Consider the following 14,458-nt stretch of genomic DNA (forward strand, 5'->3'; position numbering starts at 1 on the left):
TTGCCAAGCAACTAGGCACATATTCGTACGCAATATCCCAAAGTATAGCAACATTTGAATGACACAGAGAAAAACGAAATTTTTAAGGTGCTTTCAGGCGAATGTATGAGTGCTATTCTTGTACTATTTTTTCTTGCGGTTATTAATTATAAGGGGAATAAACTGGAAGCTTTGCTTCCATTTTTGTTTCTTTCAAATTCAGTTCAGTCTGTACGTCGCTCTCAAAATTTAGACTCAGCATACGAACGAGTATGTGGACTCAGTTATGCACCTAAAGTAGTTCGCGTCGGTGCTGCTGAGCCTGATTCGGCGAAAATGTGCTTCTTGCGCCTGCTGAGATCTTAAGACCTAGAAATATCAGAATCCGGGTCGTTGATTAGTGTGGCCCATACAAACTTCCTCTAAGCATTGATGACGATAACTTCTCGATTCCTCCTTTTCCTTGGGACACGATCTCCACATCTAAAGAAGTACGTAATCCGTCGGGTGCATAATAATTTGTCCACCTAAAAAAACTGTGATCGGGTGGACATAAATACGACTCCTAATTTCCTTTGTAGAGAGCTGCAACCCCAAAAGACCCACAGAGCGAGGACAAGCAGCTTGTTGATTTTACGAGCGACTGCAGAAAATTATAATAAAGAGAGAACGTGGACAACATAATGGCGCTGATAACATGGCTGACATGTAGGCATGCCAATGAAATCTTTTGGCATGGCGCATACTGGACGCTGGCCCACCAAATGGCGCGCACATTTGGCCTGGATGACCGATCGCTGGGCGAACGCCAGGCGACATGTTGGAAGCTGACTCGCTGACCTGCGGCGCAGAAACCGGCTCTGGTTCTGCACTATAACCACCGTCGCGGGCCGTCGACGGTGGCCGAGGAGGCGTGCGGCCGTCCCTGCATATTTTTCGATACAAAGGTGAAGGCCGAGAGCACAAGGGCGGCTGCGGCGATAAGCCCGGTCCAGATCGAGAGCGCGTTTCTCGTTTCTCCTGCCACATGCAGACACGCGGTGCTGACTAACAAAATTTTGGGTTTTACGTGCCAATACTACATTTTCATTATGAGGCAGGCCGAAGTGAGGGAGTACTTGTCCACCGGAGGTCTTTAACGCGCAGCCTATGACGGTACACGAGCGCTTTTCCATTCCGCCGCCATAGAAACGTAGCCGCTGCCGCCGAAATTTGATCACGCGGCCTCGTGCTCAATAGCGAAAATGCCCAAATAAAAACGGCGGGTCTGTTGCGCTTGTGATTGTGGCAGTTGAGCTCTCGCGATGATATTGACGACGCTACATATGGCTTCCCCCACGAGCTGAAGTCTAAATAAAGCTGCAATTGCGGATGTACAAGGTTGGCTGTCAATCCGAGTCGTCAACGTGTGGGCAGCGGTTGAGGTTGTGAATCCTCTGGGAGACGAATGTGAAATCAGCATAGTGGACGAGGGCAGCGACAAAGGCACGCTCTATGCACGATCTGGCGAAGCCGACATGTTGGTCTGAAGCGGACATAGCCGTACATACGGGCAGCAGAAGTAAAGCGGCCAAAGAACAGGCACAATCCTGGTTGCACGCACGACACTACTACACAGTTGGGCACAGCTTTCTTTTTGATGGAGTGGTGCCATACCATTGTATGGCTAGAAGGGCGACGCGAGGGTCGCATGGATGGCACCAGCGCAAACTTAGTGGGCGCCACAACGTCCAGTAGTTTTGGATCTCGGGTTGTGTGTAGGCAGAAGCACAGCTGTAGGCATAAGCAACGGCGGCGCCGGAGCTGACTCTGGGTCTGCGCTCTCACAGCTGTCGCGGACCATCGGCAGAGGCAAGAAAACAGTATAGCTGGCAGACACCAGTGATCAGAAGTACCCAGGACGTAAAAATGGTGCGCATGCTTTTACTACGGACTCGGTGCGTGAGAGGCAGGGGCGAAGGCCTCCGGAGTAGCGCATGTCTCCATCAATATGGCATTACCCGACGGAAGCTGGTGCGGCTCGACGTGGTGCCAGGGCGCAAGAAGAGAGGCTGTCGGTGCTAGACCCGAGGCGATAGACGACGAAGGAGTTGGTGGCGGCAGGTGTGGTACCGCATGGTCGAGCTCTGGAAGTGGGAGGTACCGGGATCCGTAATCGTCCAGCACCGCAGGGCGCATATCGTCGTAGGGCCGTGGGCTGGCAGACGGGACGACGCAATCTTTATGCCTTTTGCACACAAGGGCGTTGGCAAGGATGGCATGTTTCACCATGTATGCACTGACCTCATTCAGCTCCACGATGGCGTCGAGCTGTTCGAGCAACCACCTAAGCCGAAACAGTGGAAGCGGCCGGTAGAACCGCGGAGGATTCGTGGCAGCGGTCAGCTCAGTGAACAGCGCCTTATACTTCGTCACCATAGTACGAATCCGTGACATCGGCTGAAGCCACTTGCCATAATCCCTAAGTTCGTATCCGAAAAGGCCGAAGGCTGAATTCTTAGCGGCGGCTGCGCCAAGCCGAATCCAGAACGAGAGCGCGTGCGTCATGGCCAGTGCAACATGCAGATGCGCGGCTCTGATTATTTTGGCTGGTGAGTATTCGCGATAATAAAAATGATGCTGCACCTCTTTGGTCTGTGCGGGGTTTCCATCTATCTTCTTTCTTCATTCTATGGTTGCATCTAAAAAGCTATTCATCTCGATGTCGCCACTGCCGCTTGCGGGAAGCTGCGATGGCACTCCCTCGATGATGAGCTTTCTTTCAGCTTCTTTCGTGGGAAGCGAGTGCAGCAGCCTGTCCCAGAAGTTCGGCTCACCCCAACGCAGGTAGTTCGCTGCACGCACGTACAGCCGCAGGTCTTCATCAAGTGCACCAAGCACCAGCTCGTCCACAAGGACAATGACAAGCCGATTGACGTTGTCCTGCAGAGCACGCTGGTGTGCCAACCGGAACTCCAAGCGGCACCAGTCACTTGCCAAGAAGTTCCTGCGACACCAGACGCAAACGATCAGTTTCTCAAATTCGTTTTCACTATTAATTGCACTCTAACGTCAAAATGAGCAGCAGCAAGAAGGCGCAAACCCATCTAGAAAGCGTCGCTCATCTGGACGACGCGATGTCACATGTACATCTCTAAACAAGTCCCAATGGCTGGTAGGCAATAATACATAACACAATCTCTGTCGCAAGTCACCGAAACTGTAATATCGGCCAATTAGTAAGGCGAAGAAATATTTGTGAAAACAGGACCTCTTATTTATGGGCTTGGCTTTGTTACGATACCACTGGCAAATAGCGATGATAGAGCAATGATTCCCTATGCATTGGAATCAAGCTAGTGTAATGGAATTCAATATGTATTTCATTTCGCGGAATTCCAGTCAATCTAATCAGCGCAAGTATCTTTGCCTAAGTGAGTTAAGGAAAAGAGAAACTAATTGGAGGAAAGCCTTTCGGGTCAGAAAGACAAGCCTTTCCGTTGCTGCCCACCAGTGGGAAATAGGGAAACACTGACTGAACCTTGCTGCAAAAGTAGAACTAGAAACTGTCACTCAGGCCAGTGCACCTGAAGAACCGCACTGTATGCCGGTGCATTCCTTCGCATGAAATTTCGCGCAATTCTTGTGATTAATTAATTAATTAATTATGGGGTTTTACGTGCCAAAACCACTTTCTGATTATGAGGCACGCCGTAGTGGAGGACTCCGGAAATTTCGACCACCTGGGGTTCTTTAACGTGCACCTAAATCTAAGTACACGGGTGTTTTTCGCATTTCGCCCCCATCAAAATGCGGCCGCCATGGCCGGGATTTGATCCCGCGACCTCGTGCTCAGCAGCCCAACACCATAGCCACTGAGCAACCACGGCGGGTTATTCTTGTGATTGATACTAACTAAATGATTGCACCTCTCGACATCTCCTATTCTTATGGTTCATTGAAAGGCGAGGTTCTCGATTTCGATAGAATTTATGCCAAGAAATAGCGTAATAAGTTATATTGGCCAGTCGCCTGCTCTTCGGGACAAGTATTACGCGGCGCCTGCTGTTCAGAGGATGTGTCACATACGCTATCCTCGCTGTGACTCACATTTCCTGGATAAGTCAAGTATGTACAAGTAAATGCCACTGAATTCGGTATGGCAGGATGGCCGCCACGTTTGCTCGAGGGTAGAGGATCGAATACATAATGCGAACAGTATCGGTTTGTGTTCATATGCTATTTGCTTTTATCTCGTCATTTCTACATTTCAGTTTTCGTAAACTGTTCCTTTCTTCTGGGCTTTTCTTGTATTTATTATCCGCTTGCATCGTGTGGTGTCAGCTGATAATTGAGATCCTTGCCTTTTCCTATTATCCTCGCTCGCAGTCGGTCATACAGGGAGTCCCAGCTAAAATGAGCCCTGTTGATAAAGAAAGTGTTGTAGACAATGCTCATAGAGCCCCGCAATGGAAGAAGGAAGAGACTGGACTAGCGCCATCAGGTATATAGGCTCGAAGTTGGTAGCCGCACATCAACGTACTCACCTCATAAATAAACGGATATTCTTTGTGGGCCTTCTGCTCCTACAAGTTTGTGACCCGGACGTGATACCATATCACACTGTATACGTCTGCCAAGATTCTTCTCGACGCGATGGAACCGGCTACCGAACAACGACGTCTCGAAGAAAACGGAATGTCTTCCATCGCCACACTGAAACTTCCTGATTTCTGGCCCTCGGACTATGAACGCTGGTTCGTCCACATCGAGGCGCAGTTTCGCCGTCACTGAGTCACATCATCATCATCATCATCATCATCATCATCATCAGCCTGGTTATGCCCACTGCAGGGCACAGGCCTCTCCCATACTTCTCCAATTACCCCGGTCATGTACTAATTGTCGCCATTTTGTCCCTGCAAACTTCTTATTCTCATCCGCCCACCTAGCTTTCTGTCGCCCCCTGCTAGGCTTCCCTTCCCTTGGAAACCAGTCCGTAACCCCTAATGAGCATCGTTTTCTTTCCTCCTCATTACATGTCCTGCCCATGCCCATTTCTTCTTCTTGATTTCAACTAAGATGTCATTAACCCCCGTTTTTTCCCTCACCCAATCTGCTCTTTTCTTATCCTTGACGTTACAGCCATCATTCTTCTTTCCATAGCTCGTTGCCTCGACCTCAATTTAAGTAGAACCCTTTTCGTAAGCCCCCACGTTTCTGCACCGAACGTGAGTACTGGTAAGACACAGCTGTTATACAATTTTCTCTTGAGGGATAATGGCAACCTGCTGTTCATGATCTGAGAATGCCTGCCAAATGCACCCCAGCCCATTCTTATTCTGATTATTTCAGTCTCATGATCCGGAACCGCGGTGACTACCTCTCCTAAGTAGATGTATTCTCTTGCCACTTCCACTTTCAGTGCCTCGCTAGCTATTGTAAACTGCTGTTCTCTTCCGAGACTGTTAAACATTACTTTAGTTTTCTGCAGATTAATTTTTAGACCCACCCTTCGGCCTCCGTAATGTCACACAAACATTTCAGCGGTTCGTTGATCAAGTGGCCTGGCTTGTTGCTCCGTCTTTTTAGACGATATTCTTGGATTCAGTCGCTCTGCTATAGAACACGAATCTGACCTGCGTAAGTTGTTTGAACACCTCCATCAATATGGCCTGGTAGTAAACATCTTGGTCAGTGAGTTTGGCGTTGCTTATCTTAATTTCCTGGGCTACCGAGTTATGGAGCATGGCAACCTACCTGTCCCATCCCGTGTTAGAGAAATTTAATATTCTCCACGTCCGTCTTCCACCAAGAAACCACGGGCATTTCACGGCCGCATCAATTACTATCGCCGTTTCACTCCTGGTTATGCTTCAATTTTCCAGCCTTTGGGCAGGTTACTCTCTGGCACACCACGAGCTAGCACGCCTATATTATGGACTAATGCTGCTCAATCAGATTTTGTCTCCTGCCAGGAACGCCCTTGATACTACCAGTCTACTGACACACCCGCAACCAGACGCTCCAATGTCCGTTATAGTAGACGCCTCTGACCTAGCTGCTGGCGCCATGTTTAAACGGCTAGATTGCAAACCATGGCAGCCTATATCTTCCTTTTCACAGAAGCTGACAGGGCAAGAAACTCGCTACAGCAGATTAGATCGCGAATTGCTAGGACTGTACCTCGTAGTCCGCCACTTCCGTCACAACATCGAAGGGCGTCAGTTCCTTATTGTCATCGACGACAAACCGCGCCTTTATGACATCACGTCTAGAAGTTCCTCGCACAGTCCCTGCAAAATTCGCCAGCCTGCATATATCTCCGAATTCACTACTAATATTCGGCATATTAATGGTGCCGATAATCCCTTGCTGACGCTCTGACACGGATCCACATAAATGCAAGCGTAGTAAATCGTCCCGGCATTGACTTCATTCAACTGCCGCGTTACCGCTCAACGCACAGACCGTGAACTCCGAATCCTTCGGACTGCAAACGATTGTCTGCGCTTAGAAGATACCTTACTGGCCGGCTGCAAAGTCCCAGTGATACGCGACATTTCTACGGGTCATCTTCGACCGTACGTTCCACAGTAATTTGGACAGGAAGTTTTTGACGCACTACTCTCCTTATCGCACCCTGGGGTACGTGCCACACAGCGTCTCGTCACTTTCCGCTATCTGTGTTCCCCTATGAACGCTGACGTCCGTTGCTGGGCTCTGTGAAGATAAAGCCTTCTGTGACGTTGAAACCATCTGCACGACTTTAAGGGCTTCCTGTATCTCTTGGTCTAATTATTAAAGCAGTAAGTACTAAATAATAAGGCAGGTTGTAACTCTTAACTTCGTGGCTACAATCTCAATGGAAAGTTTGTGGAGCGCGTTTGCAATTATCGCTTTCAGTTGTTTACGACTTGCTACTCCTTGCGCAGCTCTGTTTTCAGGGCTTAAAGGAAAGCCGCCGTTGCACGAAAGCGACTGGCCGCGACAACTTCGTCATGGTTACTCGAAACGATGGCCCTGGGTACCTGACCCGACGGCTCTTCAGCCCAGAAAGCCATATGAGGTCTCTCATAGTACTTGAAGGCAACAAACATGAGTGCCCAATCATGCATAGTGCGTGTGATTGACCTACGCTCATGTCTTTTCTCGGTCCCTATCTTTAAATGTTACATCTGCTTCCAAAGTGTAGGGTAGCAATGAACAATGTCCAGGTGACCTCATTGCCCTTCCTCTCAGGCTTTGCTTAGGCAGGATAAAGAAGACTTACGCAAATGGTAACGCGTCGAGTACTACGGAAACTCAAGTCTGCATGTGTGTTATACATAACCTTGAATCGGTATTGTGACTGTGAATAAATAAAGGAAAACTTTCGGATGTAGTCAGTACTACCTATTTTATTAACAACAACGCAAACACTATCGTTGGCCTCTCCAGGACTTGGGTAAAATGTATTTAATTTCATCGGAGCAGAAGGCCGATCAAGCTAGACTTGTTTACCATGGTACATGTTAGCTGGCGCACATGGTAAGTGTACCGCTGCGCTACGCGTCTGCACGTATCTAGTCAAGGCAGTTTTTGAGTCGGGATATCATCTCATTGTTGTCACTTGCTGTTTGGCCGCTACCCTGGCTAAGGCCTGCGACCTGGCGCTGTTTTGTCTGTTATGCAATTATATACTGAATAAACAAGACAGTCGACCAGATACAGGAATTTGAACTGGTATTTCGAATTTCGCGAGCTGGCCTAGTGCTGGTGTATGTGAAATTACCCCCGGTAGCAATTTTTTTTTTTTATGGGGTTTTACGTGCCAAAACCACTTTCTGATTATGAGGCACGCCGTAGTGGAGGACTCCGGAAATTTCGACCACCGGTGGTTCTTTAACGTGCACCTAAATCTCGGCACACGGGTGTTTTCGCATTTCGCCCCCATCGAAATGCGGCCGCCGTGGCCGGGATTCGATCCCGCGACCTCGTGCTCAGCAGCCCAAAACCATAGCCACCCCCCGGTAGCAAAGGCAGAATGACACAAAATTCTAAAATTTAGGCATACGATGCCTAATCATGGTGCGAGGTTTAACAATCAAACTCCCACATCATCATGAATGCGAGAAGCGAACAATAGAGCACGAAAATGGAGATGCCAAGCTGTCTTGAAATAATTATAATAAAATAAGTGTTTGCTAAACTATACAAAAACCGTGTCCACACTGACGGCACACATGCTTCGTAGTACGCTAAAGCTCCTTACCAACATCGCAAAAGTGTGTCTACCAAGTACATTTACTTCTATCACAACCAAAAGGAGAGTTCCATCCCAGACAATCAGCAAATGTTTACTCGAACATCCTCCGTAGTCAGATGCACGTGAAAGAGCAACTACTTACTGCGTGAGAACAAGAAGTGTCCGCCGTGAGCACGCCACAGCATCGTGAATGATGTCCTGCAGAAGGAAGCCGCCCTTGAAATTGCGCTCGTAAGTGCAGCAGGCGAAGCCACTGGCCTCCAGTCGCGGAATGATTTCTTCGTGTATCCAGTCGGCGTCATTGCTGCTGAACGACACGAACACATCAAACAGCTTATCCGCGTCCAGCTCGTCCTCCGCGACGCCCCACGCCAAACCACACACGCCACGACCACGTAGCCACATCTTCAGCACCTGCTTGTAGCGTAGATAAGCGGCCAACAGCGCTAATGTGATCGCCAGGAGACCTGCTCGCCAGCCAACGCCATGTATCAGTTCAGGGCCATGAATGTACATGTTGTCCGCTTCTTACGTCAACAAAGATCGACGCCTGTCTGAATATTTCTCCGATTGAAAGGTACAATGACATTGCTTGATGAAAGTTTTTCGCTCATTTCGCCTCATTGCGACAACGACGCAGTTGCTCTCCTCCCGTGCACCAACAGCGCCACCCCACACATGGTCTTTCCCTGCTGCATGTTATACGCCGAGCACCTACGTTGACGCGCCGCTTCTCGACACCCGTGAGTGACAATGTGAAGCTGCTTTAACCAAGGTGTAGAAAATTCTGATCCAGTCACAGACAACGCACATGTAATGAAAGCTCAGCTCAACAAACCATCACCGGAAATCATTGGTCGGAGAATGCGAAGTTCGCCCTCAGAATGCATACGCAAGTTACCGTCACGTACTTGCGAAACCGAGTAGATTCGAGTCTCTTATTTTGTATTTGCTCTCAACCCTCGGTATTCACGTATTCACCGCGGAGCTACCTACAACTTTGAGAGGCCTCTCCAGTAAGCGCTTCGGCACGTGTATCTTGTTGTTTACCCAAAATCCAGTCGATGCCTTCCAGGAGTTTAGTCTTCTTGCCTGCTGATTCATAGCTCAAGTCCTTTGAGAGAATATTGTATAATTTTGCCTTAGATAATAAAAGTGACGTTCATTTAAAGTCAACGAACTACATTTTGACTGTTCTAGTGAGAGCCCGCGCTGAGCACCTTCGGCAGTATGTGCCACACCGGCGAACTCCCTTCTTCGCATCCGTCCACTGTCGTGTTCTGATCCATTGAGATCCTGCTGCGCTCTAAAGCCTCCCACACAATTGCTCCCGCAAGGGTGCAATTGACGCTACCGTCGTACGGCCACCATCGGGCATTGAAATACTCACGTTCAGTTTCCAACATAGCTACTAAAAACAAGCATGACGAATAAATTACATCCATTTCAACAGGTTGCTGGGATTTTTAAGATCACTTCGCTCACCACACAACCCGACTACACAAAGCTCGAAACATTCTAGGAGCTCATAGCTCACTTACCGAAAGCCAGCAGGAGGTACACCACTCCTCTTGGTATCGCGGGCGGGCAGAGGTCTTTCTGTCCCAATGTAACGAATTTTTTTTGAGACACGAGAAGGTTGGAGTTTCTTGCACAAACGATGTTGCTGGCATCCCGAACCTATCGAAGATGAACGCAAGATTACAACCGCATCAGAATCCACTGCATTGGTTCGAAAAAACATATATTGCTCAATATTTGAGGTGGCATATTGCCAAGCCTATTTTCTGTCTTATCCGTTCTTAAGAATATTCGATGAACTCGCACGAAGAACTCCTAAAACTCTATTAGCGAAAATGATGAGCACAACCTGTAGAAAGAGGTGTACAAGTAGAACAATTTAGTTTACAAATCAAATCCAAAGCCGAATCCCCACTTTAAAGAATAATATTTATGCCACCGGAGAAACTTTTCAGCAACCTATTAAAACCCCCATATGACTGATACCAAGTAGCACTAGTCACCAAGTCAAAGTTCTCACCACGTTGCCATGAGCTTGAATCCACTGTCTAAAGCTGTAGTCCACGCACTCGCAGGAATAGGCGTTGCCAGACAGCCAGATGGAAGTGAGGTTCAGTTGTGTCACCACCGAGTACGGTAAACGGTTCAGGTTATTGCCGCGTAAGTCGAGGGAATGCACTTTCTCTGGAATAGAGGTCACGTTTAGACCAGACAAGGCATTGTTGTTCAGCAATAGCACTTCGAGATGAGGAGCTGCTTTTTTTACAGCGCCGTCCAAGTGTCGCAGTTGGTTTCCGCTTAGGTCCAGTCGTATGGTGCCGTCCGGCAACACTTCCGGAATCCTGCCGATAGTCGCCGACGAGCAGTTCGCATCAATTTCTCTCCTATCCAGAGATTCACCGTTGCATTTGCAATGACATCCAGGCTCGCATCCATCCTCCCACCTGAAGAAATCTTCCTGCTCTAATTCGCGCAGTTGCTTTCCTTTAAGCCACCTTGGTTGCACGCACGTTGCCATTCCTCTTGCCCAAATCTCACTGTCCTCTTTCATAAGCCAAGCCAACCTGCAGTCGCAGATCAAAGGGTTGTCTAGAGAAGATAAATCAGGAAATAATCAGAAACAAGAAAGCAGTTCCAACTTTCACGCTTCGCTTCGTAAGCGAACGCTACGTGGTTACAAACTTATAAGCAGACGCAGATAAACAACACGCTTTGCATTTCCTCTAATAGTTTCGCGAAGAACTAGGCAGGCTGTTGTAGTATGTCGTGAAGTTGCAATCTATCTCTATCAGCGTGCGCACTTGAGTGATTGTAAGCCATTGAACTCCTGTGTTTAACATTCGCATTAGGCTATATATCATGTGTATTGTCATGTGTATAGTCTAGCCACGATGACCATCTGCCCGGGCACGCTTTTGGTTTCTGTTACGACAAGCACCACTTCACAAACTACCGCAAGACCGATCACAAAGCAAACATTGGAGCATTTTAGAGATAGAGATAAACCTTAACTAGACGCTGTATCCGTATAGCTGAGGCCGCTTACTTTTAGGCATAACGTTGCATAAACATTTACCCTTTATTTGATTGGTTGCATTGCTGCAGCAATACGTGTTCAACCTTCTCTAATAGCGGTGCATTGCCAACTGGTTTGCTGCTTAGTAGACTGCAAGTGGCTTGACGGACGGATAGCATCCAAATGCCAGTTGCGTCTGCTGAGTTCGCAACAGCCCAGTGCAAAGAAAACAACTTTCACGGTACTAGGAGCATTTTCTGATGAACGCAAACTGAAAAGTGTGAGAATACAAATTAATATGGTATGTCCAAATGCCGACATCAGTGCCACGGCTGCGTAGAAGTTATCGAAGCAAAGACGACATAGTAAGAACACGGGGGGGGAAATGAATCTATTCCTGACTTTCAAAGTCACCGCACCGTCCTCAAGTCAACAAGGGATGTGCAAGCATTCCTTTTATTAGGCGTGGTCGAAATTATAACACTGCTATACAATTTATACCTAGCCTCGGTGATTGTGTCTAAGAGAATTCGCCAATGCATTGCATGCCATAATCTCCGAGGTTAAGTTTCTGCTAAACAGCGATATCTAAATTTGTTCTCGGGAGTGTGAACCCCATGTACCCGCTGAAATGCGATAGAAGAAAACCACTTTCAGCAACGGTATTAATGTAGTGCCTCAGAGAGAGCCATGAATCAACTGCAATTTTCGTCGGCGCCGTTAAGCCACCGTGACAATGTTACACGGTGGGCGCCGCAAGCAATCGGTCATTAAACAGCTGATGTTTGTGTACAGTGCTATTTCAAATGGAACAAAAAGAACGAGTAAACAGGTCGTAAGTAAAAAAAAATAAAGAGAATTGGTTTGCATGCGGGCACGAGCTGGCTCGCGCACGTATATGACTCTTATTCAAATGTTACCGTGAAAAGCGCATATTCGCATAAAAGGAAGTTGGCGAATGTTGGCGAATGTTGGCGCGCCAACGCGAAGCCCCAGTACAGTGGGTGCCTGTTTTCCTAAATGTCATGACCCCCCCCTTTTTTTTTACTGATGACGCATGCTTGCCCACTTGGGTTGCGTTCAATGTGTTTGAGCTGGACTATGTTTTCCGTAAGTGCGACAGGTTCGCGGCACTCTGAGCGCCACCTGATAAATCCAGTATGTTTATGAAGAACTATTTAACAGTCATTCCGACCCCCAAAAAGAGATTCTGCCACCCCTTACAACGAGATCACGCAGCACATTTAGCTTGGTAGGAGGGGCTATCCGCTCCCACATAAGAAACTGACCAAAGCGCAAACAATCACCCTCAGACTTTCGTAGACGGGGATATACCCCAGCCCATGTTTATTACACTCGATCTACCCAGACACGTATAATAGCAATATCTCCCCTCAGTGCGGCGATTCAGTTAACTTAGAACATTTGCTCTGGCTTTGCCCCTCGTTACAAGGCACGGTTCAAGCAGACAAGGGAAGATGGAATACCTCACTGCGATGCTTCGACTACCGGCACCAAATCTGGGCAGTGTCCAGAGAGCCCAATATGCGGCGGCCAGGCTCGACCTGCCCGTCCCAATGTGGGAGCGGCCCGCTGCGCGATAACCGCGTATCTAAGGGCTCACAGTAAAGTTTTTCTATCCATCCATCCATTCATACTCGAGCATTATTCGGCATTTTCTAACTTCATTAACAAATAACGCAGGTTTATTGCTATGCTGGGCGGCCAGTAGTCTTGCTTATTTCACACAATATGTATTTGATAACATTCAAGGCAAAAGTTATTCATACAGTGTGTACTTAGGAATACCTGTTGTATACGAAAAAATCACAGCCTTAGTTCTTCGTATACCGTTCTACCTGCCCTAAAATTACTCCTTGATCTTCTCATGATCATGTTTGTTTGAAGTTCTTTAGCGCCCAGGCCAATCGTTTCATCGCAGAAACTATAATACATACTCATTGAATGTCGAATTATAATATTATGAGACATCTCCATAATCATTACGCAGACTTAAAAATGCTTAGCGAAGCTTTTACGGAATGTAACGGTACGTTCACCTCCTTCTGCACAGAGTGATGCAGGAAGATAAAAGAATGTGAATCAAAGCGAAACATCGCACAAACACAGCGTTCAACAATGCTCATATGGCTCAAGTTCTAACCTGCCTGTCGCCTATGTATCGGCCCTTGGCACCTCCTTCTCCGATTCTCCTTCTCCGGTCGGTCGCTAAAGCTGCTGATAAGCAAATTTAGCAAGGTGGGCTAGGTAAATGCACGGATTGCTATCGCTCGGTTCCATAACGTTTTGACCATGCGCGGTTTACTCGAGGCGCACAGATGCGGATGATGACGAAGGCGCAGCAGCACTCGGACCACAGAATAAGTGCTATGAGGAACAGTACAAGAATTGTTTGACGGTGTCATCAAAGCCAAGCAACATTTAGTGTAACAATGTGGGCTATATTCAGGGAAAGGATCCAAGAAATCAAAGGAGGTACGTAACTGTAAATAGTCACCGCCACAGAGCCCGAGATTTCCAGCGCAAAGTCACTTCTTCGGAGGAGTTCCACTTGATTATTGCCTAGGTTCAAGGAAAGCAGGCCAGTCACACCGATGAAAGCCCCTTCCACGTTGCTGATGTTGTTCCCCTCGAGATAAATGGCAGTCAAAGCGCTGATATTGCCAAACTCCCATTTTTCCAAGCTCGATATAACGTTGAATGACGCACCCAGATATTGCAATTGAGGCAGATTTCTTACTGAACCGTTGAGGGAAACCAGTAGGTTTCTGTCGAGGTGCAATCTTCTTAAAGACAAAAGGCCTTCAAATGCGTGCTTTGCAATCCACCTGATATTGTTTAAATCCAAGTCTATGTGTATTAGGTGAACGTTGCCTTGAAAAGTGCGGGGCTGAATGCAAGAAATTAAATTGCCCCTCAGGTAGAGCTCACGGAGCTCTGTCAGTTCGCTGAAGGCATCGCTGATGTCCAGAATTTTGTTGAACGATAGTTTCATTACCTCAATCTTTCGCGTCCAATTGAATGCCTTCGAAAGCGTCGTTAGCCTGTTCATAGAAATATCTATGTGTTCCAGAATCGAATCATGTGCAAAATAGGAGTCGTTTAAGAATGAAATGCTATTATTTTTTAGGTCTAGCTTGGTCAGCTGGTCGAGTAGCTTGAAAGCTCCCGGCATTATATCGGTCACGGCGTTA

The sequence above is a fragment of the Dermacentor andersoni genome, chromosome 7 (genome assembly GCF_023375885.2).
Source record: "Dermacentor andersoni chromosome 7, qqDerAnde1_hic_scaffold, whole genome shotgun sequence".
Lineage (NCBI taxonomy): Eukaryota > Metazoa > Arthropoda > Arachnida > Ixodida > Ixodidae > Dermacentor > Dermacentor andersoni.